General features: G+C 43.4%; 1 long non-coding RNA gene across 5 annotated transcripts in view; it reads left to right on the top strand.

The window, feature by feature from the left end:
• Positions 1-24,240, top strand: part of LOC141112324 (uncharacterized) — a 485,334-nt gene that overhangs the window by 165,432 nt on the left and 295,662 nt on the right. For all 5 annotated transcript variants that reach the window (XR_012236572.1, XR_012236571.1, XR_012236573.1 and 2 more), the window contains one exon: positions 11,733-11,922. This is a non-coding gene — a long non-coding RNA (uncharacterized lncRNA). The remainder of the gene's footprint in view (positions 1-11,732; positions 11,923-24,240) is intronic.

Raw genomic sequence — 24,240 nt, 5'->3', positions numbered from 1 at the left:
GTTTTTCTGGAAATTTACCGGGAGCAGAGTAGTTAATTTGTACTGTCTGTATTCGTGCTCCCTTCTTGATGGGCTTCGAGTTTTGCTTTTGTCTCTGTTGGGCCCCAGAGGGCTGGTGTGCATGTACTCCCGGTGACGGGCACTGGAGGTCGAGGAGAGGGGGTTGTATGGTCGCTCAAACAGCAGTGGGGGCCCTCTGTAAAGATTTGGGCTTCCACTGTGGTTTCTTTGCATCTAACTTTGGAGCTAACTGCTGAGGATGGGCACCCGGTTGGCTCCTTTACCGAGGCCCTCTGAAGTTTCCCTCTGGTTTCTGATGTTGTCTTTCAGACTTGGATGGATTTGAACAATTAGGTTGGTAATGTCCCATTAAGGATACTTTAATGACATGACATCGGCTGAAGTCTTTAGCTGGATCCAGACCGGATCGGAGCATAGAGCACCTCTCAGGATCTGCAGCATTCTAGCTTGATCTATGGCTGAAGGTTCCATTCCCTTCTTTAATACAATTTGGTTTGGCATTTTGTTTAATCGCCGGATATACTCAGGCAGGCGCTCACCCTGGCATTGGAGAGCATGCTCAAATTGGTAAATAAAGTCTGCAGCCTTCTCTGTTAGTCCGAACTCCTCCTGCAACATGGCGAGGTAGTCATAGGCTGTGCAGTGCTGCTAAGGTGGTTTTCTCTGCCAGGGCTGCTTGGCTTGAGCTTTCTGGACTCATGTCTGGCACATTCAGCTGGATTAGACAAGCTTCAACATCGCCGGTCAACCGTAACCTCTCCCTTTGGAAACAAGTGGGCATCCCTTTCCTCCAATCTATTAGGGCTTAAGTGTGGGAGCCCTCTTGGTTGGTCTTGACGTCTATCAACCACACCTTCTGATCTGGGACTAGTGTCTTCACAGCTTGCCTGATCTTTTCCTTGGTCCAGGCCACTAGGGATGGGTTCGACTCAAACATTGGCTGTTGGATCGTTCACCGAAGATCGAACATTATGGGCCATTCGAGCTGCATGTCACGGCCCATAATGCACTGCGTCATCACAGTGGTTTGTTGGCTGATGATTGGCCAAGCATGCACTATGACCCACATGCTTTGGTCAATCACAGTGCCATAAGCAAACAGAGCCATAATTGGCCAAAGGCAGGGTGCCTTTGGCCATTGAGAGAGAGAAAGATTTAATTTACTTTGAGCAGGCAGTTTATATAGATAGATAGATAGATAGATAGATAGATAGATAGATAGATAGATAGATAGATAGATAGATAGATAGATATCCACTGTATCCAGTTTAGCTAGATCTCACTGTAGACCGTTCCTGCTGTACTGTTTCTATTATACTTCAGGCAGCCAGTTGATTCAGTTAGCTGCAGTGTGATATAAAATATATATATGCACTGCATTGTAGTCCAGCCAAGCCTATACCTGACAGTAGGCCATTCCTGGAGTACGTGTTCAAAGACACTTTCAGGCAGGTGACTCAGTAAGGTGCAGTTCATAAAATATATATCCACTGCACTGTAGTCCAGCCAAACCTATACCTGACAGTAGGCCATTCCTGGTGTACTGTTTTTAGTAAACTTCAGGCGTTATTTTGCTAATCTAATTGTACAGTATGTCTGGAAGGCCACCAATGCTCACAGGCCTCTAAAAGTGCTAGTTGTGGACACAGTGCATCCTCAGCATGTGGCCGTGGGGCACGCTTGTCCTTTTTCAGCAGCTGGCCGTGTTGAGCCACAGCATGCAGAAGAGTTGGTAGAGTGGATGACCAAGCTGTCCTCATCCTCCTCATCCTCCTTCACCCAGGCTCAGGGTACTTTGTCTGCCAATGCAGCTGCCAAAGTGGTCTCCTCCATCGGCTCAATGTCATCAGTCACTTCTTCCCTAGCCCCACCATTATGCCCTGAGGAGTCCCCCAAACTGTTCGACCACAGTGTAGGGTATATGCTGCAGGAGGATGTGCAGCATTTTGAAGGCTCTGATGATGGTACCCAGGTTGAGGATGAAGGCAGTAACGTGAGCCCAGAGAGAGGGGGTGCCCAAGGAGGACAAGAAACTGGCAGTCATGTTCCCCCAGCTGCAGCATACTGCCAGGTTTGCTCCAGTAGCGAGGAGGGAGGGGATGATGAGGTCGCTGACTCTACGTAAGTGCCAGAGAGGAGGAGGAGGAGGAGGAGGCACATCTCCAACGAGGCAGGATGTCCTCCAGGGGCCAGCTTAAGGGCAGGCAACCGACTGAATAACACCGCAGAGCTCCGCATGCGCAGGGCGCTGCTGACTCCGCTTGTTTTTCCAAAAGTTCTTTGGTGTGGGCCTTTTTTGAGACGTGTGCAGCAGATCGCACCGTTGCTGTTTGCAACATATGTCTGAAGCGTATCAAGCGTGGCCAAAATAGCAGCCGCTTGGGCACCACACGCTTGAGCAGACATATGCCGAGCTCCCATGCAGTCCGTTGGCAACAGTACTTAAAAGACCCACACCAAAGAACAAGGCAGACCTCTTCTTGCTCCTCATCAGCTGGGATCTCCAACCACACTATAACTTCAGTCCTCTCAGAGACCTGCACTGAGAGGAATGAAGGTGTAGAATTAGGTTTGCCAAGTACTTGCAGGCAATCTGCTATCGCTACACCAACGTCCGATTGTAGTAGGCAAATTTCCCTACCCCAGTTACTAAACCGGCGAAAGAAATTCGGTCCCAGCCATCCACATGCTCAGCGGCTGAATGCTAGTTTGGCTAAATTGCTAGCACTCCAACTGTTGCCTTTTCAGCTGGTAGACTCTGCCCACTTTTGAGAATTTGTGGAATGTGTGGTACCTCAGTGACAGGTTCTCAAACACCAATTTTTTTCTCGGAATGCCATTCCGGCTCTCTACCGACATGTGGAAGGCAATGTCTTGGCCTCGTTGGACAGGGCAGTCAGCGGTAAGGTGCATATTGCCGCTGACTCATAGTCCAGCAGGCATGGACAGGGACATTACCTTTCTTTCACGGCACACTGGGTAACTCTGCTGGCAGCTGGGAAGGATGCAGGACAGGGTGCAGTATTGTTGGAGCTTGTTCCGCCACCACGTCTCCAAAATGCTGGTAGTGCTGATTCTGACACACCTCTCTCCTCCACCCCCTCTTCCTGTGCAGATTTGTCCTTAAAATCAGCGGTGCTCCGTAGGAGTTCTAGGAGCTATGCAAGCACTCAGGCAAAAAGATGCCATGCGGTGCTTGAGTTGGTCTGCTTAGGGGACAGGAACCACACTGGGGCAGAGATTCTGGCAGCTCTGCAGGGGCAGGCTCAGAGGTGGTTGACACCACGCCAGCTTCAGCCAGGAATGGTGGTTTGCGACAATGGCACCAACCTCCTCTCCGCCCTCTGACAGGGACACTTCACCCATGTTCCCTGTTTGGCTCACGTCCTTAATTTAGTGGTGCAGTGGTTCTTGTGCAGGTACTCGGGCTTACAGGATCTCCTGAGGTTGGCCAGGAAAGTCTGTGGGCATTTCCGCCGGTCATATGCCAGTGTTCGGCTGGCTGACCTCCAAAAGGAATACAACCTGCCCAAGAACCACCTCATCTGTGACATGCCCACCAGGTGGAACTCAACATTGGCAATGCTGCAGCGGCTGCACATGCAGCAGAGGGCCATCAATAAGTACCTGTGTGAGTATGGCACCAGGACAGGGTCAGGGGAGCTTGGCTTTTTTTCGCTATGCCAGTGTCTTGTGATCAAGGATGCATGCACTGTCCTGTCACTATTTGAGGAGGCCACGAGGATGGTGAGCAGTGACAGTGCATGCATCAGTGATACTGTCCCTCTTGTCTACCTGTTGGAGCACACTCTGCGTGGAATAATGGACAGGGCACTTGAGGCAGAACAGAGGCAGGAAAAGGAGGACTTTTTTTTACCTCTCAAGGCCCCCTTTATCCAGACAGTATTCCTGCCTATCACACAGAAAGAGGAGGAGGAGGAGGAGGAGGAGGAGGAGAATTGTGTCAGCATGGAGGTGGAGCCTGGCACTCAGCATCAGCAGCAGTCTTCAAAGGATCGTTTTCAGGCCCCAGAAACCCATGGACTTGTATGTGGCTGGCAGGAGGTAGCTGCGGATCAGGTCGTCCTTAGCGACCCAGTGGATTCTGGACTGAATGCCTAAGAAAACCTACGCTGCATGGCCTCCCTGATCCTGCAAAGCCTGCGAAAGGACCCTTGGATTCATGGCAAAAAGGAAAGGAGTCAGTACTGGCTGGCGACCCTTCTTGATCCACGTTACAAGGGTAAGGTGGTGGAACTTATGCAGCCGTCGCAGAGGGAGTAGAAGATGAAACATCTTTGGGAGGCCTTGCAGAAAGGTTTGTGCAATGCATTTCCAGAGCCTGGGAGGTTACAATTTCTTGGTCCCCTGGACAACGTGTTGGTGAAGCTTCGGTCAGTCACAGAAGGAGCGATGGAGAAGGTGGCCGTCTGACTGATGCGTTCAGACAAAGGTCTGATCGGTTCCAGCAACCATCGTCAGCGTCTGTTGTACATGGTGCAGGAATACCCAGGGCCAACCGAAAAACCACTGGGTTACTGGGTCTTGAGGATGGATCCCTGGCCAGAGCTTGCACAGTATGCAATTAAGCTACTGGCCTGTCCTGCATCCAGCGTTCTTTCGGAACGCACATTCAGTGCCGCTGGAGGCTTTGTAACCGATCACAGATTGCGCCTGTCCACCGACTCGGTTGTTGGCTCACCTTCACAAAATGAATCAGTCTTGGATCACCAGCTACCAAGCACCTGATGCTGATGTAAACGACTAAATTTTTTTATGAATGTGAGATCCCTTGAAGACTGCCTTTGCTGATGCTGAGTGACTATCCTGTTATGCTGAGTGACTATCCTATTCCTCCTCAATGTTCATGTTGATAGTTTCTAAGAACATTTTTGGTTCCGGGCACCACCACCAATGGCTAAGGCCCAATTTTTCTGCCCCTGTTCGTGTAATTATAATTTTTGCTGTAATATTTTGCAGCAGGGCTCGTTCCTGCGCTCAACAAGAGTATCTGTGAGGGGTTTCAGTGTTGTGGCACCACCACTACCGCCTAAGGCCCAATTTTTCTGCCCCTGTTTAACAGGGGCATGTAATTACAATTCTTGATATAATATTTCACAGCAGGGCCCATTCCAGCGGCCAGCAAGTGTAACTGTGAGGGCTTACAGTGTTCTGGTACCACCAACAGATAAGGCCCAATTTTCCGCAGAGTGTATAGGGCAGGCCATATAGTATATACAGGCGGTCCCCTATTTTCAAAAATCTGACTTACAAATGACTCCTAATTACAAACGGAGGGAGAAAACAGAAAGTGAGAGGAAATCTACCCCTAGGAAGGGAAATTGTCTCCTGTAAGAGTTAATATGGGAAAAAGTCGTCTCTTCCACTGATTAATCACCAATCCTTGTTTCCCTGAAAAAACTCCAAATTTTCAAAATCCAATTGTAATTGGGACAGAAAGTGAGGTGAAATCTTCTGAACAAGGGCACAGACAGCAAAACAAATGTTACAGGGGGTGATAACCCTTCCCTATGTTTTCCAAAAAGCTTTAAAATAGATTTTTTGGCTGGAGCTACACTTACAAACAGATTCTACATAAGAACAAACCTACAGTCCCTGTCTTGTTTTCACTACCTGTATACTGCTGTTCAGAGTATATTGGGCCTGGGGGCCCAACGCCTTTTCTTTTTTTAATTTGGGTGCAGGGTTCCCCTTAATATCCATACAAGACCCAAAGGGCCTGGTAATGGGCTGGGGGGGCACCCATGCCATTTCTCTCACTGATTTTCATCCATATTGCCGGGACCCGACATTACATTAAAGCCTCAAGCAGTTTTAAATGACTTTTATTCCTTTAGAAATGTAATTTTGTGCAGGGACTGTTCTAAGCATGGGAGACATGCGCCACTTTACAGGCATACTATTGACAGCCCCCAGGTACAATATTTCAAGGAATATTTTACTTTTATTTTTTCACTTTAAGCATCATTAAAATCGCTGCTTCCGAAAAAATGTCCGTTTTTAAAACTTTCTTTTCCATTGATACATGTCCCCTGGTGCAGGACCCGGGTCCGCAAACCCTTTTTAGGACAATAACTTGCATATTAGCCTTTAAAATTCGCACTTTTGATTTCTCATGTTCGAGTCCCATAGACTTTAACGGTGTTCGAATGTTCGCACAAACTTTCAGTCTGTTCGCATGTTCTGGATGTAAACCAAACCGGGGGTTGTTTGGACCATCCCCACAGGCCACCCCAGGGATGTTGGTTACAACACTTAACTCCCATTGGCCATTTTCCATATTACATCACTGGGTTGCAGCGGCCTGGTCCATCTGGACACTCTCTGGGGTGTTATTTTGGAGGTTTGTTAGTAGAAAAGAGGTTCCTGGACAAGTTCCCCACATGTAGCGACACTCCCGAAGGAGCTGCTTGGTGATTTTGGATTCTCTGATCTCCGGCTCAACTCCAAGAATGACCTCAGCCCCTCTGGCACACCTGGTTAAATAAAATTACTGTCAACTCATTTAAGGACACATGTGGAAAATACCATTATCCTGGCTGTGGATTATCACCAAAAACAGACACAAACCTGGTAGTGATAAACAAATTGAATATATTATCATGGTTTAAAGCATATGGAAGCTTACAACACTGTTAAACCTTGCTGCAAAGAATTAATACATTAGAAAAGACTATTTATTTATTTAGCAACTGTAAGTTTAGAAAAGCAGTAATCTATATGCCCATAACACAGGCACTGAGAAGGAGGAGAAAAGATTTGTCATCTTCTCAGCTCCTTCTGGGCCACAAACACCATTGAAAGTAACAACCCAAAAAGAAGAAATTAGTTACAGGGAACAGTAAGCACAGTTCTGTAATGGGGTCCTGGGTTGAAGCGTACTAGTATCTTCTGCTAGCAAACGTTGGGGCCTTTTGTAAAGAAAGTAGGTTTAATCAAACAAAGCGAGACAGTAATCCTCTAGGAAATCCCGTTAGGTAGTGGTTTGTAAGAACAGAATGGCTAAAAGTGACAGCTCCAAACAAGTATCCTGACACTAGAAAGGGGAATAGGTGTCTGCATGCAGTGTCTGTACTGTGTTAAGAAGGATGTTGGGTTTGCACCCGCTCACCAATTCTCTGTGCGATAACACAACAGTAATCCCAGATGCTGGTTCAGGCTCCTGGCAATGTTGTAAGGCACCAGATCACCTCCTGTCGGCTGATCAGGATGGCTGGTAGCTAAACTGGCAGGGTGACTGGACAGTGGCTGGCTGGACACCTGGATGGGTATTGCAATCTCTGAAGCGGTGTGGGTCATCTCTGCTTGGCTAGGTGGTGCTGAGTTGCTGAGCAGGGTCTCTGAGGCAAACAGTGGTTTACCATGTGGGTGACACTGTTCCTGGCTCCTTTCTCCTCAGTGTTTTGGCAGCAGTCTTTGTCAAAGCATGTCTCTTTCTCTCAGATGGAGTTCCACCACATACTCCCATGTGTCAGTGTGGCTTTCTCTCTCTCAGGTGGAGTTCAAACTATCACACCACCCAGGGGCTTTTGTGGCTTGGTCTCTATCTCTCCTCAGCCAACTCTGCACTTCTCTGTCATAGCCTTTTCTTTTCCTGCACTTCTAGACTCTCTCTCTCTCTCCCTCCCCCTCGAATCTCCTCAGCCTCCTTAGCTCTTCCTGAAACTCCCCTTTTCCCCAGTGTGCCCTGTGTCTCAGAGTTTTCTGGAAGGACAAGTCAGTATCTCCCTGTCTCCATCTTGTGGCCAAAAGGAGAAATTGCATTACAACATGCCTGCTACATAACTTTAAAAAAAATATATATCTTTTTAGGTAGTTTTTTCTGCCACCCATTATTTTTTCCTTCTAGATGTAAAAAGCCAGAATTTAGTGGTTTAACTAGTAGACAGAACAAAACAAAATCTAAGAAAATGTTTTGATAAAATGTTGATACAGAGTGCACAAAAACACTTCAAAACCAATTGTTGATAGAAGAAAATTAGAAGGTTTATAATAAGATTTTATTATTAAAAAAGTAACTGGAAGTTATAGGATTGTAATTGAGATTTGAACGAGGTCTTTGATATAAAAGTATATTTTTGCAAGGGATCTACAGTTTGGGTTTTTTTTGGAGGGGGGGGCAAGTGCACTTGGCAGTAAAGTCACTGTGGATCCTAGGGGGACATGCAAGGAAAATAAAAAACAGCATCTGTCAGTGAATGTCCATTACAGACATCCAGTGCCAATAAAAATGCAGAGCCTACAGTAGCTCCGCCTCTCTACAGTCTCTTCAGCCAACGAGAACCCATTGTACCCGTTAGGTCTGCCAGGAGATTCCAACCGTCACTCCAGTTTCCTGACTGGTAGTCTTGTTATCCCAGTATAAGGTGGATGGACGGTTGAGATCCTGTAGCCAGTATAAAAGGAACCGCAATAGATGGTGCAAACAGCCTAACAAGGAACCACCAGCAAATAACTCACGGTTAGTAGAGGCCGAAGACAGTAAACCAGTAGGTGAAAGGACAATCCAAGACAGCGGACCAAGGCAGAAGTACACAGGGGTCAAAAAGAAGGCAGTGTCAGCAACGAGAACAGTGTAAATCCAAGGGGTAATCCAAGAATCAGAGTCAGGAACAAGCAAAGTCAGCAACCAGAAGATCAGCGTAAATCCAAGGGGTAATCAAAGAATCAGAGTCAGGAACAAGCAAAGTCAGCAACCAGAAACAAATAGCATCCACCAACTAAAAGGCACCTACTGTATACTAGGGCAAGGACAGGAAGGGGAAGTGAAGATTTATAGTGTCACTGATCAGGTGACTACCAACAGCTGGTCCCAGGGTGGAGCCAACATTCAAACTATTGGAGTAGAACTTAACAAGGATTCTACCATGGTGCAAGTTCTCTGGTGGTTCAGACAATAGGAAACCTTCTGCGAACACCAGGTCCCAGGATCAAATCCCGGACACAGTGTGACAGTGTCCTCCCCCTTTCCCAGCGTGTCTTATTTTACTTTATCACAGGAGATGCCGGGGCATCTGAAAATTGATCAGTCCTGATGTACTGATGGCCTATCTCATTTCTTGAGACCTAAAAATGCCAGGACTTTACAAATATCTCTCAAATGACCCCTTTTGAAAAATAGACATTCTCCTAAATGTACACATTTAGAAGATATTTTCACTACCTATAGGTAAGCCTTATTATAGGCTTACCTATAGGTAAATGTCAGCAGAGGGAGTTTACTTCCTCTTTAAGGTCTTTTTGCTTTAATCCCATATATTTTACTGTTTTGTAATACCCTTTTCTGTAAATATTTTTTCTTGCACTATTTTTTCTTTTTTTTTTCATTTAAACATTTAAAAATGGTTACACTGACTCTCTAAATACCCTAAATGAAAAATCCTTTAGGGATGCTGATGTACATTCCTATCTGGGTGTGGTGGTGAGTGTCACAGATGTTTCTTAAGGGTCAAAATTTTTACAGAAGATATAATAAATGGTGCATTTTTCTGTTAAACATGGTGGCAGCCATTTTTTTGTTTGTAAAAGGTTATCTGTGGTATTAACTGACCCCATCAATGATTGCTCTCAATATGCTGGCGCTTAGATTGTTTTCCTATGAGCTGGAAAATGTCTGTGCAAGGTGAGTCTGTGTTCCTTGTGGTACCTACATATAGATGCCTATAGTGCACACAAAAGCAGAGGGTGTCTTCCTTCTTCCTCTCCAAGGTGATTGGAGCTGCCCATGGACTCTTACAGTCTGGTTTGGAGGTATGCTCCGATATAATCCACATGCATGGGCCCTTTGGGTATTGTATATAAAGTTATTGCTACTATCTAGGTTATTGTCCAACATGCGAACACTTCTAACCATATCTGGTAGACACCTTACTGCTCCTAACTGAGAAAGTGTCAGCTCCTTAGTGGGTAGTTGTAGGAGTAGTAGGAGTGGTAGTTTTTGCTCTCATGTCCACTATTGGTTTGTTCTTGACAACCAATGAGTCATATTCACTGTTGCCACAAAGCAACAATGTGAAATTCTCAAATCTCCATGAGTCCCACCTTCCAGGCAGTAACATTCATGATTAGTGCCAGTTCCACACTGCTGTCCCAGGGAGCAGGCTAAACAAAAGAGTCTTGGTGTTATCGATTTTACCTAGTACCTTACCATGCTGGACCACTGTGAGGATTCTAGCAACAAATGGAACCAACTCTGAAAGTTTCTATGAGGACAATGAAGCCCTACAATCTATGGTGAGAGCGGACATTCATGGAAAGTATGAGTTCTAGATGTGGTACCACAATCTTCGTCCCAAAGGGAGTCCTAGATGTCCACATAGAATGCATCAGGGCCCTCTAGTGTTTCCAGAGAATGCCCAATTGCCTGATTTATTTAGATGGGCCCAAGTGTGCAGAATGTCCCTTCAGCATCTCTGCCCTTAGTTCCCGGATAACATACATTCTACTTCAAAGGGAACAGTTATTTAATGAGATCCACGTTGTGTCCAAAATCACATTCTTCTTCAGAAAGTATTGCTGGAACACTGACTTTGGTAGTGAATTAGGCCCTTATTGAAAATACACTTTACTGCTGAAGCATCTAGGAACAACAGGACAGTTGAGCACTTCTTTCCCTATGGTTTATCTCTTGCTGTTATATCTTGCAGTTCCAGTGCATATTGCAGAATGGATTTTCCTGCTCTCTGCTGATAAAGTGGGTCCTAAAGTCTCCTGCCAGGAATAAGGGGGGGGGGGGATTATTGCAGAGGTGGTACGGTGCCTGATTTCCCCTGGAGTACTAGTATTGGGTGCTACAGTTGTTCCTTCACCATTGCCTGAAATGTACATGGCCATGGCTACGTAGACACCAAGTTTTACAGAACAGTCAAACGGCTGAATAACCATACAGGGAATAGTGGTAACTTGCAGTTTACTAAACAGGTGTAAAGCTAAAAGCAATAATGCAAACAGGTTCAGGATGACAAAGATCATGCAAAAACCACAAAATAATAAAAACAGATTACGAAAGCTACACAAACATATACTTTTCATAACAATATCTTAGTGGCCCAATTGGGGTAATGTGGCTGCACAGCAGTTATAAGACTATTGTGTCATTTTAGACAGCACCAGCCAGACTAGGGGGCTGTTTTACTAAAGGCACATAGTCTGTGGACTGCAAGTGCACCCGCAAGTGTACTTCAAAGTGCTCTTCATCTGAGGGGAAGGAAAATAAAAAACAGCATTTTTGCTTGCATATAATTGATAGAAATCAGCAGAGCTTTCCCTTATTCCAGAGCTTCATCTCAGATCTAGCTTGCAGTGCACTTGAAGTGCACTTGTGTTTGCACTTGCAGTGTGCAGTATATTTGTCATTAGTAAATCAACCTCTAGGTGTCAGTTTAACCATTAGAACCATTCACATTCTTAAATTGCAATAAACATAAAACAAAAATACTCCAGTACATTTATGTATGTTATATCTACCAAATGTAACCCCTCCCCTCCTATTTATTTTAGTATATAAATTATGCTAAAAAATATCACATTATAAACAAAGGATATAGTCAATTTATAAAAAAAGCAAACTGTCATACTACTTTGATTAATTTCAAGGGAATTGCTTATAATTCCCAGATCTATCAACTTCCTGCTCAGATTTCCTTTTATGAGATGTCATTTACTATAGGTGCTATTTTCTTATATTCCAGGTGCCCTGAAATTGGTGGCTGACAGAGATTTAGAAATTTTTAAGAATGACAAAAGAGGCATGCACAGTGCCTCTAGTGATGTAGGGGGACCCACAGTGCCTACCAGAGGAAATACACCTTAGTGTTGAATAACAGTAGAGCCTGGAGCTCTGCAAGAGGACTAAGATTTTACTCACTGCTTGCCTGCCATGTAAGTATAAACTTTCATATTTTACATTGCTGATTTAACTTTTCTTTTAAAGGCAGGGTTACTTTAACCACTTGACTTCAGGAAGGTTTAACTGCCTTCATGACCAGGGCATTGTTTGCTATTCAGAACTGTTCTACTTTAACTGAAAATTGCTTGGTCATGCAACACTGTAGGCAGATGAAATTTGTATAATTTTTCTCCCCACACAAATAGAGCTTTCTTTTGTTGGTATTTAAAAATCTCAGTTTTTTTTTTATTTTTTTGCTAAACAACCCTCCCCCCCACCCATCTTGTAAAAATCTTAGTTTCTGGTATAAAAGTCTTTCTTCATATATTTAGGCCAAAATTTATTCTGCTACATTGAACAAAATGTGAAGATTATGGTGTATAATAGGGGCCTCTTATAAATGCTAGAGCAGCCTAATATCAAGGGAGCACCAACCCAGTAATAGAAAAATAGCAAAAGGGGGTAAGTGGTAAAATAGGCGTTAAGCTGTGGTTCCCTGGATAATTAAATTCACATCACATATACACATATATATCAAATAGTAGAAAAAAGCTTATTAATACATAAAAAACAAAAGTTAAGTCACAAGGGGCATAGTGAAGCCCACATAAAATCACATGTGTTATAAGTAGTCAGACATTGCGTGGAATGTACCGCATGGAGCTTGCCTACATGTTTCGCGGCACAGGCCGCTTCTTCAGGGCTTCATTCTCCGTGTCTGACTCAACAAATCTAATATACACAAAATAGAACAAACATGATCAATTAATACATTGTCATATATATTCACATAATAAAAACATACATTGCCCTAGCCCATGATAATGGGGGGGGGATGGAGAAAAAGAAAAAAAAAAGAAGCAGCCTGGGCCACAAAACATGCAGGCAACATACATTCCACACTACGTCTAACTACTTGTAACACATATGTGATTTCATGTGGGCTTCTATATCCCCCTTGTGAACTTTTGTTTTTTACGTATTAATAAGTTTTTTTCTACTATTTTATATACAGTTGTCCTTATAGGTTTACATACCCTGGCAGAATTTATGATTTCTTGGCCATTTTTCAGAAAATATGAATAACACAAAAACTTTTCTTTCAATCATGGTTAGTGTTTGGCTGAAGCCATTTATTATCAATCAATTGTGTTTACTCTTTTATAAATCATAATGGCAACAGAAACTACCCAAATGACCCTGATCAAAAGTTTACATACCCCAGTTCTTAATACCGTGTATTGCCCCCTTTAACATCAATGACAGCTTGAAGTCTTTTGTGGTATTTGTGGATGGGGCTTTTTATCTTCTCAGATGGTAAAGCTGCCCATTCCTCTGGGCAAAAAGCCTCCAGTTCCTGTAAATTCTTGGGCTGTCTTACATGAACTGCACATTTGAGATCCCCCCAGAGTGAATCAATGATATTGAGTTCAGGAGACTGAGATGGCCACTCCAGAACCTTCACTTAATCCTGCTGTAGCCAATGACAGGTCGACTTGTCCTTGAGTTTTGGACCATTGTCATTTTGGAATGTCAAAGTATGTCCCCTGCGCAGCTTCCTGGCAGATGAATGCAAATGTTCCTCCAGTATTTTTTGATAACATACTGCATTCATCTTGCCATGAATTTTGACCAAATTTCCTGTGCCTTTCTAGCTCACACATCCCCAAAACATCAGCGATCAACCTCCATGTTTCACAGTAGGAATGGTGTACCTTTCATCATAGGCTTTGTTGACTCGTTTTCGTCTGAATGCATTTTCGCCCGAATTTCGGGGATTTTTGTGTTTGTTTTAACAAACGATAACGAATGGGCAGAATCCGAAATCCAAAAGATCCGAAATAAAAAATGCTTTATTTGCGCATCGTTGCGACGACAGTTCAATATAGATAGAAGATTCGACATGATGGTGACAATAGCGAACTGTGTCTATCGAACCTGCGGTTGAATGTGCCTAACCTAATTCTATTAGTCCAAGATTATTCGACATAGAGAGAAAAGATTCAACATTATAGAGACATGAAGATTCGACGAAGCAGCTAAAAACATACGATCACCGCAAGCGGACATTTATAGTCAAATGCTCTGCCCATAGGCTATAGAAGAATTCTAATGTTGTTTTACTAGTAATAATAATTAATAAATATAATTATTACTAGTCATACAACATTAGAATTCTACTATAGCTTGTGGGTGGAGCATTCAACCGGAAATGTACGATTGCGTGTCGTACAGTTTAGCTGCTTCGTCGAATCTTCTTAGAATATCTGACAGACACCATAAGCCTTCAATTGACAGACTCAACCTTAATGAATTCTGATTTTTGGACAAATTAATTTTTTTTTTTTTTTTTTTTAGATTTTAAATATTTTATTGTATTTTACGAAAAGAGTACAGAAACATCACCAATTGGGCATACCCTGGCATTTTTATGCTTATATAAATGGCAAAAATGGTAAAAGCTTACTTATATGTAGTCTCTATTGAGCTACCTCAAGATCAAAGGATTAGGGTTAGGTAAACGGGTTACATAACAGATACCTATGATAGCATACAATAACCATGTAACAGTCAGTTAGAGTAATGTGGGGTGAACACTTGTGTGCAATAAGAGTAATGGCATAAACAACAGGAACTGTAATGATTTTCATAACAAGTTGTCTGTAGGACTGAAGAAGGAACGGGAAGCTGGTGTGGGATCCAGCCCAGATAAAGGAAGAACAGCTACGACAATGGTGTACTTCTAGAGTCAGAGATCCAAGGTTTCCAGGTTCTATTAAAGCTCTTAGTGGACATATTGGCCTTGGCAAAGGAAAACTCCATCTGGAAGTGTAGGTTAAGTAACTGGATTGCATCTTTCAGTGTAGGGGGGTTGTTGATTTCCAATTCTTTGCGATCGTCAATCTTGCTGCAATGAGAATGTGTGTGACCAGCATTTGCAAATGGTTAGGCCATGTGGGGATCAAGAGTCCTAGGAGTAGGTCAAGTGGGGACATAGATTGGGATATACCACACAAAGACTCAATCAGATTTTGCACCTTTCTCCAGAAATTTCTGACGAGGTAGTACTCCCACCATATGTGTGAAAGAGATCCAGTTTTACCACATCCTCTCCAGCATTTAGAGGAGGTATTTGGGTATATCCTCGCTAGCCTTTCTGGGGTAAAATACCATTTGTGAAAAAGCTTCTGTAGTGATTCACAGAGGTTGATGCAATGAGAGAGGCGTAGGGGCAATGTGAGGGCTTTCCGCCACTGTAGAGCTGTAGGTGGATGGTCCAACAATAAGGACCAATACTGTGAGGGGGAAGATAGCTGGTCAACACTTGGCTTGGTGAGCAGTTTATACACTAAAGAGATTCCCTTGGCCTTGGGTGTAACCATGTTGTAGATCTAGATCTAGATCTAGATCTAATCCGCAAGTAGAGAAAAAACGTGTGTTTGGTTAGGCCAAACTGCTGTGTTAGCTGTTCAAAGGAATGCAAACCTGATGGTGGAAAAAGCATACCTAGGTTGGTGATGCCGGCTTTTGTCCATTCCGAGAGGGGTAAGTCTGGGGAGATAAGGTGTAGAGCCTCAGTGGGTATTGACAACCCTCCAGTAAGTTGCAGTATTGCGGTCCAAACTCTTATGGAGGACGTGATGGTATCAAGAGGGTATCCTTTAGGGTGAGGGTTAAGCCACGATGTGGCTAGGAAGAGTTTAGGATCCGTGAGTAGTAAGGTGGCTTCAATTTTGTTTCCAGATTGTATGATGTTTATCTGACCACCAGGTTCTCAGTTGGTCCAAGATAGTTGCTCGGTGATATGCTTGGATGTCTGGGGCACCCAAGCCTCCATGTTGAACTGGGGTTGTTAGTATGACTTTTTTTATTCTAGGTCTTTTTTGTTGCCAAATAAAACCGCTAATGATCCCCTGGATTTTTTTGATCTGATTTTGCGCTAGAGGTAGGCGTATTGTACGAAAAAGATATAGGACATGGGGGAGTAAATAGATTTTTGCCTGAGGTATCCTACCAGCCCAGGAGGCTGGGACCTTACTTAGTTCTTTTGCTAGCTGTGTGAGCCTGCCCACGAGGTCTTCTAGGTTGGTTCTCAATAGTATCCGACTTGGGAACGTTAGATGGATTCCCAAGTATGGAAGAAAGAAATTGGGGGCCCAAGCAAAAGCATTAGAGATTTACTGTGATTCAGCTTGTACATAGATACAGCGCTGAACATGTCTAGGACTCAGACTGCCGGTAGAGACAACAGGGGATTGGTTAGGGCAATAATCACGTCATCCGCATATAGGCCAATTTTATGATCGAATTGTCCAATTTTTATACCCGTGATCGAGGGGTTTCGGATCTAATGAATTGTGCTAAGGGCTCCATTATCATGGCAAATATTAGAGGGGACAGCGGGCACCCTTGTCTGTCGCCATTAGTAATTTTGAATGGGTTGAAGACGACACCCGACGTCCAAATGCGTGCAGATGGGTGAGTGTACAGGCCTAATATGGCAGTGAGAAAGGTGCCCGACAGTGCAAATTTTCAGAGCACTGCTTCCATGTACGGTCAGTATACCCTATTGAATGCCTTCTCTGCATCCAAAGATAAGAAGAGAGAAGGCGTTCGAATGTGCTCCGTCCATTGGATAAGGTCAATAAAACGTCTAGTTCCATCAGAGGCCTGTCTGCCGGGCACAAATCCCACTTGGTCAGGGTGGATAATTTGGGGGATGATAGTGGAGAGACGTTGTGCAAGGAGTTTGGCATAAGTTTTAGTGTCTGTGTTAAGGAGTGATATCGGCCTATAGTTGGCTGGGTTGTCTGGAGGTTTACCCGGTTTGGGAATGGAAACCACTAAGGCATCGAAGAATTCCTTAGGGATTATGCCTGTGGTAGCAAATTGGTTATACATGTCACATAGATGGGGGACCAAGGGTTGGGCAAATCGTTTATAATACTCGTTGGATAGTCCATCAGGTCCTGGTGACTTATGTAGTAGTAAGTTGTTTATCAATTTTTGGATTTCGGTCTGTGAAAAAGGAGCCGCCAAGCAGTCAAGTTGTTCTGAAGAAATCGAGGTAGCGGGAGATAGAGGATAAAAATTTTGCTATATCAGCTTGGGAAGGTGCGAATTGGGAGTCTGATTTCGTAAGATTGTAAAGTTTTGTGTAAAAATTGCCAAATTCATTGGCAATATCTAGCGGATTAGTCAAGCGTTTGCCCTGGGAACTAATGATAAATGCGATTTTTTTTTTTATTGGAAAGTTGCTTTTTGAATTGTTTGGCCATAAATGCCCCTGGTTTATTGGCTGATGAGTAGGTCTGTAATCGTAGTCTCTTGATAAAGTAATCAAAATTTTTGTGAAGGTGACCACTAAGCTGGGATCTAAGATTTTTAAGTTCTGAGGAGACAACGCTAGAAGAGGATCTTTTGTTCGTGAGTTCAAGAGATCGAATTTGTTTTAGGAGGGACTCAGTTATATAGGAGTGTTGTTTTTTAACCTGGGACATAGTTTAATAAAAAGACCTCGTAGACAAGCCTTATGAGCATTACAAACAACAGCACAATCAGTTACAGTGGTTAGTCATTGGTTAGTGGTTTGGGAAGGGGATGCTAGTTTGATCGTGACTGGAGCGTGGTCAGACCACGATATGGTTCCTATGTTGGAGGCAGTGATAGACTGTAGGAGGTGCTTATCTGTTATAAATAGGTCAATTCAAGAATAAGATTGGTGCGGGGGAAAGATAGGTGTAGTCTCTCTCCTCATCGTGCATGCACCTCCAGGAATCGTATAGATCCTCTCGTTTAAGAATAGTGGATAGCGCTGAGGGTCTACATCTTGCAGAATTGGAAGTATCAAGTGTAGGGTCAATTACTTAATTAAAGTCTCCACAAATTATCAGGGGTGAGGATCTATAAGGAGCTAATTTGGCAAAGAGATTGGTATAGAATTTTTTTTGGGCTGTATTGGGGCCATAAATGTTGACTAAAGTGAGAGGTCGGTTATCAAACGTGGCTGATAGGATTAAGAATCTGCCATCTTCGTCACTTTCACAATGGTGAAGTTTGAAATCTACTGCCGCATTTTTGGCAATCATTACTGCTCTCTTTTTTTTAGGGGCGTTTGCAAAGAAGCAGTGGGGATATTTTTTGTGATTACATTGGGGTTGTTTAAGTTTAGAAAAATGTGTTTCCTGGGCACAGATTACGTCTGCATGCTTTTGTAATGCTTCTTTCCATAGAAGGTTGCGTTTAAATAGCGAGTTTAGGCCTTTAACATTGAGAGAGGTGATCGAGAGCGTCATAACAGTAGGGCAATTATGAGGGTCTGGGCAGAGGGAGAGAGACTTCACCTACTGATGATAACTGCGAAATACACAGACAGATGAATAAATGCCGTATATGTTACAGGTAGATGACAAAAACCAGTTAGTTGCTAAAATACAAACAAGCTAAAGTTCTAAGAAAGAAATAAAACTGATGCTGGGTAATCTATACTGTAATCAAAAAAACAGAGAAAAACAACAAAAACGTGTGCTTAGCACAACTTTGGTGGTGAGGAGAAGGAATAGGTGTTTCGCCCAGGCTGGATATGAGTACATCTGGGGACCTGGGCTTAAACCAAGATCAAGTTTTTTTGGATGTTTTAGTCGCTGCATTCCTGGAATCAGATGGCTTGTGGGAGGGAGTAGCTTGGTCCGTTTCTCTGGGAGCGATGGGGAGTAGACCCCAGTTGGTGAGCTTCTTGTAACCATCCTTTGGAGAGAGAATAGGGACGATCTTTTGTTAGTGAGTAACCAGCAGCTTCGTAGGGAAACCCCATTTGTACACTATGTTTTTCTGATGGAGGTAACAGGGGCAAAAGCTCTGCACATCTCCATTGTTGCAGGAGACAGGTCAGTGAACAGCTTGATATTAGCGTAAGGGGCCGGCAGGGATTTCGAGGATCTGGTGGCGGATAGAACTTGCTCCTTAACATGGAAGAAATGTATACGCGCCAATATATCTCTAGGGATGTCATCTGAGAGGTGTGGCGGTTTAAAAATTAAAGTGTCGCCGGTGTTTAGGCGTGGAAGTAAGGCGGAGACAACTTGTTGCAAGTAAGGTGTTATTTCGTTCGGTTTGAACGACTCAGGGATGCCTCTGAATTTAATATTGTTTCACCTAGAGCGGTCTTCTAAATCTGCTAATTTCATTTTAATATGGTGGATTTCTACCAAAATTCCGAAACAAAATATTTCAGTGTGCACATGTCTAGCGTTTATGGTTGTGGCCAAAACGCTAAATTTTGGTCTCATCACTCCACATGACTTTGTGCCAGAAGGATTGAGGCTTGTCTCTGTGCTGTTTGGCGTATTGTAAGTGGAATACTTTGTGGCATTTGCTTAGTAATTGCTTTCTTTTGGCGACTCGACCATGCAGGCCATCTTTCTTCAAGTGCCTCCTTATTGTGCATCTTGAAACAGCCAGACCATGTTTTCAGAGAGCCCTGTATTTCACCTGAAGTTATTTGTGGGTTTTTCTTTGCATCCCAAACAATTTTCCTGGCAGTTGTGGCTAAAATTTTAGTTGGTCTACCTGACCGTGGTTTGGTTTCAACATAACCCCTAATTTTCCACTTCTTGATTAGAGTTTGAGCACTGCTGATTGGCATTCTAAATTCCTTGGGTATCTTTTTATATCCCTTTCCTGTTTTATACAGTTCAACTACCTTTTCCCGCAGATCCTTTGACAATTCTTTTGCTTTCCCCATGACTCAGAATCCAAAAACATCAGTGCAGCACTGGGTGAAAGATGCAAGGGTCTGTCAGGAGTCCGGAAACGCATTGACCTTTCTTTCAAATTATTTTATTGATTTTTCGCAAGGAAATACAAGGTACAATTAAGATATTGTACGTTGTGCAACAACGTAGTGTGTAAATTCAAAACAAAACAAAGGATTTTCAAATATAAACTATACATAGCAGTCAGCAGTTCGTCATTGGATTACATGCAATTAAATGAGCATAGGTATAGGAATATATTGTACCGTAGTTAGAAAACTATACATATAAGGCCCCTTCTCCCATCGCAGCACCCAAGTTGGGATCTCTTTGTGCCGCAAGGGGAGAACGGCCTCCATGGGTAGTTGTAAAGTACAATCAATTTCTTGTAAATTGAGGTGTTAAACCTCTGCTATAGTCAAGGTGTATCTAGCAGAACTAAGACATGATGAACAAATCGCTCGGTCAAGAATGTGTGAGGTTGACTTTGGGGATCTGAGTATGGAAAGCAGCATTAGCCCAATTTGTCCAGGGTAACTATTGTTTACTGGCTTTTGAGGCCCGACCATTGCTGGCGGCCATCATTGTTTCGTAACTGAAGTGGAGTGAAACCAGGTCTATTGTTTGTGTTATGGTCGGGGAAGTGTCTGACTTCCAATTCCTTGTTATATTGAGTCTGGAAGCCAAGAGAATATGGGTTGCTGTGTGTCTGAGGGGGCCAGGTATGTTTTCTATGTCTAGGTTTAGAAGCGCCATCTCGGGTGAAGGTGGGATAGGAATTTTAGTAATGTTGGTACGCAGATTAAACTTATTTATCCAGTATTTCCGGATGGAGAGGCATGTCCAAAAAATATGAAACATGTCTCCTCTAGATGATTTACATCTCCAACAAGTGTTGGGGGTGTGGGGGCTGAAGGTAGCTAGCTTGTCTGGGGTTAAGTACCAGCGGAGCGAGATTTTCTGGGTGAGTTCTCAAAGTGTTGAACATTAGGTTGCTTTGTAAGTGGACTTAAGAGCTAGTTGCCATTGTGAGTCAGAAAAAGTACTGGTAAGGTCTTTTTCCCATTGATAGTGGGGGACCAACTTGGTAAAGGACCTTTTCCCCTGGAGAAGGGTATAAAAGTAAGATATGCCTTTGGGCCATGGTGCGGGGTTGGTGAGGAAATCCCAGGTCTTTTGGGGAATGTTGTAGAGGGGGAGAGGTAGTTTAGTTAGGCAGTGGTGAATGCGGAGGAATGTGAATCGTTCAGTGGCGGGCAATGCATATTCTGTTTGTAGTTGGGAGAAGGGTTTAATTTTATTACCTTGTATAAGGTGGTGTAGCGAGTGAATGCCATTGAGGGACCATTTGGAGAGTCTAAGTTCAGGTGACAGATGATGAAGAGTCTCTAAGGGTATGTTGAAGAGTGTCTTAGAGGGGCTGTAGTCTGAGAGGGTGATCATCTTTTTCAAGGCATAGACTGAAGCCTTCATGGTCAGGGAGATGGAGGGTGATACGTAAGAGCCCAAAGGGGTGCTCATTAACCAGTGTTTTAGGTTAGGCGTATCAGTGAAAGATTTTCTATCTGGGCCCTTAGAGATTGAGTGTTAGGTTAAAACCACTCTGGGAGTTGTGCAAGTATGGCCGCTAAGTAGTAATCCCTAAATTCTATGGATCCTGTGCCTCCCGCCAATCTATGTTTGATTAATTTTGCGTGTGCGCATCTGGGTTTTTTCCCGTTCCAAAGAAATTTATTGAAAATTGACTGAAGGGACCTAAAGAAAGAGGCAGGAATTGGAATTGGCAGTGTTCAGAAGAAGTACAATATTTGAGGGAGACATGTCATTTTGAAGGCCGCCAGTCTCCCCAACCAGGAGAGCTCGTGTTTCATAATATGTTTTGTATCAGTTTTGATTTTGTGAAGGAGTGGGAGGAAGTTAGACGAGTAGAGATTTCTGGTAGTTTTTGGGAGTTGGATTCCCAGGTATGTGATTTCCTTGTCTGCCCATGCGAAGGAATACTGTGCCTGGAGTAAGTTCTTAGTGGTGGCATCTAGATTAATATCAAGAATAGAAGATTTGGTTGTGTTTAGTTTATAATACGATACTTTACTGAACCAATTTAGTGAAGCTTGTACTTCAGCCAGGGAAGATGTGGGATTAGTGAGTACTAGAATAACATCGTCCGCGAAAAGACTAATTTTGTGGGAGACGGTACCTATTTGTATTCCAGATATTGTAGTATTGGATCTGATGGGTTGCGCCAGAGGTTCCATTAGCAAATTAAAGATAAGTGGGGATAAGGGGCAGCCTTGACGTGTGCCATTTGTAATAGGGAATGGTTTTGAAAGCATACCTTCTGTGAAGACTTGGGCCGAAGGAGTGGTATATATTGCTAAGATGGCTCTAAGGATGTGGTCTCTGAATCCAAATTTCTGAAGGACCATTTTATGGTAAGTCCAGTGAACTCTGTCGAACGCCTTCTCTGCATCCAAAGATAGGAGCAGAGAAGGCGTTCCAGTGGATTCAGCGTGGTGTATCAAGTTGATCATTCTTCTAGTGGCATCTGGTGCTTGTCGCCCTTTTGTGAATCCTGTCTGGTCTCTATTTATGAGGGTGGTTATAATGTCTAATAGACGTGTGGCTATGGTCTTAGCATAAATTTTTAGGTCAAGGTTGAGCAGGGATATTGGCCTAAAGTTTTTTGGGGTGTTAGGTTCCTTCCCTGGCTTCGGTATTGTAACTATTAATGCATTCAAATAATCATTCGGAAGTTTAGAAGAGGAGGCAGCGTTGTTATATAGTTCAGTAATATGTGGGATAATCTGTGAAGAATACTGTTTATAGTATTCGGCTGTTAGGCCATCAGGACCTGGGGCTTTCCCATTAGGTAGGGAGTCAATTGAAGTTTTAACTTCCTGTTCCGTAAAGGGTTTGTTGAGATTTGCTAGTTGAGTTCCATTCAGGGTGGGTAACTGAATAGATTGGAGAAAGTGGTTAATCTCTTCTGGTAATGGTTGCGGGGTGTTAGGGTCGTGTTTCAAATTGTAGAGGTCGCTATAGTAGTCACTGAATGCGTTGGCTATGTCTTGAGGGTTGGACTGGGGGATATTCGTGTGGGGGTGGTTAATCTGAGAAATTTTGGTTTTAAGTCTTCTACCCTTAAGTTTCATTGCTAGAGTTTTCCCTGCCTTGTTGGAGGTGGCATAAGAAGTGGCTTTTAGTTTACGCTGGAGATATTCAAATGACTGAAGGAGCAAGGTTTTCAGTTCTTGCCTAAGGTTCAACAACTGGTGGGTTTGCGGGTTTTGGGGGTTGGCTTTATGTTGTTGTTCTAGGGAGGTAATTTGGGAGGTTAGTTTGTCTATACACTGCGTCCTCTTCCTTTTGTGTAGGGAACTTAGTTGTATTAACATACCTCTAATATAGGCCTTATGGGCACTCCACACCACTCCATGGTCAGACACTGAGCCTTTGTTTATAGAAAAAAATTCAGTGAGATGATTGGAGATCTCTGTTGTGTATTTTTCATTTTGGAGTATATAATTGTTTGCATGCCATAGTAATGTGTTGCGTTGTGGAGTGGAGTCTGAAATAGAAATTGATATTGGGGCGTGGTCTGACCATGTTGTGGTGTGGATTTCAGATTTACATACATTCTGAGCAAATAAATCAATTCTTGAATATGAATTGCGCATGTGAGAATAGTAGGTAAAGTCCTTTTCTGAACCATGGTGGCAGCGCCACACATCAAATAAATCCTGTGAGGATAAAAAATTTTTCAATGGCGATAATCTCCTCTTCGCTGGTGACGTAGTGTCCATGTTGATGTCGGGAACAATATTAAAATCCCCACAAAAAATTAAATGACCTTTTCTAATCTGTTTAGTTAAACGTAGGACCCTATGCAGGAATTTCATTTGGTGAGTGTTCGGTGCATAAATATTGGTGAGGGTATAAGAAACTTTGTTGATGGTACACACTATAATTAAGTAACGACCTTCAGGGTCAATTAGTAGTTTGGATAGATGGAAGTCCACTGTTTCTTTGATTGCTATCATGACGCCTTTGGATTTAGTAGAGTGGCAGGCTTGAAAAATGTGTGGAAACTGGCGGTTGGTACATAGTGAGGATTCTGACTTTATCAGGTGTGTCTCTTGAATACAGAGAATGTCACTCTGGAGAGCTTTGCCAGTTTTCCATAAAGAGTGGCGTTTAGCCGGATGGTTCAGGCCCTTGGCATTTAGCAATAATATGTTTAGTGGCATGGTGTAGGGAGATGAAAGCAGGCTTGTGTGAGAAATCACTTACGGTCAGAAGGTCCCGGACTGAGGGTCGGAGGATCCTATGATCTGTATCTGTTGGTAGGAGGGCTTCGGTCCACGGACTCAATAGTGGTTTGGGTAATAGAACTGCAGATAGAGCAAAATGTTAATCACACTTGACAGTACGAACCCAGTGAGCAAACTGCCGATAAGGTAACTTTGCTAAGTTGAAAAAGGATACGTAGAGGAGGTGTAAAACACTGCTTCAACCTCTAATTGGGGGTATAAACAGTTAGTAACGAAGGGAGCTGAA

Source organism: Aquarana catesbeiana, linkage group LG11, assembly GCF_042186555.1.
Source record: "Aquarana catesbeiana isolate 2022-GZ linkage group LG11, ASM4218655v1, whole genome shotgun sequence".
Classification (NCBI taxonomy): Eukaryota; Metazoa; Chordata; class Amphibia; order Anura; family Ranidae; genus Aquarana; species Aquarana catesbeiana.
This window is presented reverse-complemented; position numbering and strand designations above follow the sequence as displayed.